Below are 4,841 nucleotides of genomic sequence, written 5' to 3'. Positions count from 1 at the left end.
AAGGTTGACTTGAAAGATATTCATCAAATTGGAAAAAAATCATAATGGACAAAAAGTTATATGATCGAACAAAATATGACGCGGCCAAGGAAATCTTGAGGGAACTCCGAGGATATAGGAGAGCTGTGCACCCAAAGATCGAATGCCCATTGAAAAGCAAAAGGAGATACGACAAATAAGAGAGCATATGTCCAAGATGATGGGTAGAATATGTTTTGGCCAAAGGAAAAGAGATTCCTGCACAAAAAAGAGAGAGGTCAATGAATATAATTCTGCAATCTCAGACATCAAAGGGACTTTTGATCCTAACCAATTTGAGAAATTACAGACATCATCATTCGTATTCCAAACTGTCTGAAGATATCCAAGAAATGGTGACAACTGTAAAAGTTCCCAAAGATGAGAAGAAATCATGTAATATGAAATCGTCGAAGTTTAGCTTGATCCCGACGTCTAAACTCAGTTCAATCCAAGACAAAAGGTGGTTCTTGTTTTGATGCTATCCCTATATCATATAAAGAGTTATATGATAAGCTACTTGAAGACAAGAAGTGGCCCCATACTACATAAAACCGTTTCAACCTCCGTATACGAATTAGTATGACATCAACGTTTATTGTGAATATCATGCTGGAGCTCAAGGACATACCATTGAGAATTGTCTTGCCTTCAAAAGTCGAGTCCAAAGTCTTTTGGATAATGGAACCTTACAATTTATGACAATGATCAACCTAGTTTGGTAACTGAAGTCCTGCTAGATTATACCAAAAGTGGACAAAGGTAAATTATCAGTAGAGACACCAACAAGAAGAAAATTTGCTGAGGTTCGAGGCTCAAATACGTCATTTAAAGACCGAAAACAACAAATTGAGCCCAAAATGGAAACTATGCAAGAAGATTTCCAGAAGATCAGTCAAGCCTCTCAAAGTTGGCATAGGAAATACCCCAGAAGAGGATACAGGGGTCACCAAATGAAAAAGAATTGCACATAAATGACGAGCCAAGAAGTTTTCTCATGATTTACGAGTTGTAGAAGAAAGACTTAATAAACTGTCATGAATCGAGAAATATCAAGTCAACAATAAAAGGTTGAATAGTGCTATGACCAATATGGAAACATCATATCAGATCCATCAGGATGAGATTGAGACTGAATTAAAAGCCAATATCAACAAGAATAGACATTAAAGAAATGTTTAGATGATTATGGAGATCTTGTACGAGAACTTCTTGAGCACAAATATTCTCTCACATGAAAAAAATGAACAATATTGTCTACGACTTCGAGAGTTAACACAAAAGATAAAGGAAAAGACAATATCATGAAGGAAGTCGCTGCTCAAGCAAACAATGTGGCTCATAAGCTGGTGGACTTAGCTGGCTTCACGAGAGAGTTAAGGCAGATTGATAACTCCACAACTGAGCATGAGTGGAAGTTAATCTGTCTTTAAGGGAAATAGAGAAGTTACGAGTAAAAGCTACGCCCTATATGTAAAAGTTTTGTTTGATGCACGGAACTTTTGTGTTCAATGAAATCTGTTCTAAGATGATCATTCTTGAGTAACACCTTTTCATACATGCATTTGCATTTCACATCTTTGCATTTTTGTTTTGTATTTATATTTTTATGTTGCTTTTATTGCACAATTGCATTCTTATTGTTACATTCACATATTCACATTTGCATCCTTGCATTTTTACTTTGTATTTACATTTTCATTTTTAGATTGCATCTTGGCATAATTACATTTTGTTTCAAATTATTTTACAATATGGAATAATTCGTGGAGGATTACATGACAAAATTTTTTGAAATCAAAGTGGAGCTAACTTGGTCTTCCTAAAGAAAATAAGAGCCATGAATGAGATCTTAGTAAGGGTTGGTAGAATCGAGAAACTGCAAGAGCAGCTTATCAAGACTCAACAAGAAATGATGATCATGCAATGAAGTTCCAGGCTCATTCAGCAGAACAAATGACTACGTAATGAGATGATGAATTATATCTATGGAGGGAAGCCCTTAGAGGATCCCGCTGTGAAGGCTATGAATGAGGTTCTGAATGATAATGAGTTTGACGTGATAGTGTCTGATGATCAAGAACCTATTAAAGAGCATGGTAATTTAGGACAACTTCAAGATTTGATCCCTAGGGGCATGGATGAATTAATGGTGAATGGAAAAAGTTTCGTTGTAGGAAATAAGCTTTACCCAAAGAAAGGGGCATAGAAAAGGGTCAAAGGTTGATCAAGAAGAAAAAGAATGTGCAGAGTTTTCAATTTCCTCATTTCCATTCAGGTGAAAAATTGCATTAAAAAATGCTCAGCAGATTAACTACTCCACGACTTGTTCAGTCACAGTGGCCTCCAAATGAGAATTGGACCTATAAGGATGTTCTTGGATAAATCAGACTGGAATTCCAAGTTGTTCATCTAAGGTTCCTGATAACTTGAGGGAAATTTCCAAGATCCTTTAGAGAAAGCAATTCAAAAATACAAGGTAAAGAAGGGGTTAAAGTTAAACACTCAAATTATTGCCTCGACTGAGACTAAAGTGATCGAATCATGTGAAGAATATCAGACACAAGAAAATGGAAAGGAAATCAAAACAAAAAGGTTCCCATGGATGTAGTCAGAGATTAACCCGTAGGTCTAAAAATAAATGGGAAGATGCAACCATGAAAACATCTCAAACACCCATATCAGACTTCCTGAGGACAGGTGGGGCTTTGGGCAGTTTAGAGAACATAACGAATACTACACCAATCACAGCTACAATATGTGTTCAGAACCTGGACAAATCTATTGTCACCAATAAGAATTGTTTGAGCCCAATTTCCAACTAATAAACGAAGAGATGAAATCTGACCACAAAACTGCTAAGAAAGAAGTAGAGGTTAGTAAGTCTGAGGAATCATCCAAACGAGCCCAGATAAGAGAAATGATCAAGAAATGGGGAGCAAATGAGGACAATGACCCTGATCCAATACACACGCAACAATATAAGAGTAATGATGCATAAACAAGTGGAAGTGTTATCTACCACTATAGTACCTTTCTATTTTCAGCATCTTGTTTGAACTTGTTTTTTGTTCCTTTCTTTGCCTTTTATACAATAAATAAACTTGTGTTGCTCCTATGGTTATGAGCAAGGAATTAAATTTTAATCTTGAAATTTTTTAGTATCAAGTAAATTAAATATATTTTTCAAGAATTATAGATCTTTGGCAAGTGGTAAAATTATATTTTCCATATCCCATCCAATGCCAATTACTTGATCCTGAAACCCCCCCCCCCAAATCTGAGACTCTGAAGTCATGTCTCTACCTTTTTTGAAACACCAAATCCAGATGTTTACCTTCTTAGGTAGAGTTGATTGGCTTATAACATTACACCATATACACGACTTCAAAAGTCGCACATTTGTACTTCCAAATACAAAACCATCATAAACCAAAAGACCTCAAAAGAACCAAACTTTCAAATTATCCGTAAATCTTCCTGCAAGAAGAGACGAGATGAGGCATCATGGATCAACTTATCGAAGATAATTTCAAGTGATTGTGGCATACTCAAAGAAGAAAGAAGAAAGATTGATTTAGATAAATATATCATGCATTAATTACATTGTGTTCATATAAATAAAGATTAATCTTGAATATTCATCCTCTTGGGGATACATCTTTTTACAAAGGCTTCTGTGTATGAGATGACGAACGACATTTTTCATTTATCCTTTCAAATATATGTATATATATATCCCTTGTTGTCCCCTTTTGAGCCTATAATATTTTTTCTGATTCAACCTTATCCAAGGATCACCCTCCACCTTGGAAGGCAAGAAGAATGATATTTTCTCACAGGAATAAAGATTGTCAATTACAAAGGCAAATCTTCATGAAATAAAAATAGTTTTGAACTACAAAGTAGGTCAAATACAAAGTGCTTGAAGATCAATCCAGTCAAGAATAACGAAAGAATTTTTGAAATGCAAGAGGAAAAGGAGATGCTCAAAGCAATTTAAGTTCTATACTCATAAAAAAGAAAAAAAAGGAAAAACGAAAAAGGAAAAAAGAAAAAAAAAAGAAAAAAAGGAAAAAAGAAAAAAGAAAAATTGAATCAAGATGGGTTACTCATTGAGCCTCAAGATACAAGGTTGATCAAGTGCAATAAGTTCAAAAATTTATATTCAACAAGAAGCACAAGAAATACTGGAGATGAAGGAATCTTAAGGAAAAATTCCCAACAAAGCAGATCCAAGTCAAGCAAGGCAAGATGGAAGGCATCAGAATGAATTGATCATTGGTTTAATTACCCTTAAACACTTGTTTGGGCCTTTTTATCCCTTTCTTTCGTAACCATAAGCCATGGCCTACGTTACGTACCTGAAAAGTCCATTCTAATCATATATGGATTTCTACGTGAAAGGGACTATCTTCAGATTTCATTTCGTTTCTCAGGATTGATTTTTATTTACAAAATTATTTTTTAAAATCTTTAATACATAATATGAAAAATGATAAAAGGGGGGTACAAGATGTAAATTTTAAATAACATATTGGAACCAAAGGAGGATTCGAGTTGAAAACCTGAAAAGGCGGCTTGAATATTGAATGGTGCAACAACAACATAAGAGACGATCTTAAGCTCTTGATAAAGCACCACACATCCCAAAGACGTTCCTGAGATTCAGGAACCAAGAAGTATCTCCATCAGATGAGCATAACCCTTCCTTCAAGATAGTGGAATCTCAAAGAAGACATATATGCTTGACCAACCTGAGAGACCTTACTTTACCAGAATCAACCTACACCTTAAATCAGCCAATAATTTTGACACTTGCC

Source organism: Hibiscus syriacus, unplaced genomic scaffold, assembly GCF_006381635.1.
Source record: "Hibiscus syriacus cultivar Baekdansim isolate YM2019G1 unplaced genomic scaffold, ASM638163v2 tig00112285_pilon, whole genome shotgun sequence".
NCBI classification, from domain to species: domain Eukaryota; kingdom Viridiplantae; phylum Streptophyta; class Magnoliopsida; order Malvales; family Malvaceae; genus Hibiscus; species Hibiscus syriacus.
This window is presented reverse-complemented; position numbering follows the sequence as displayed.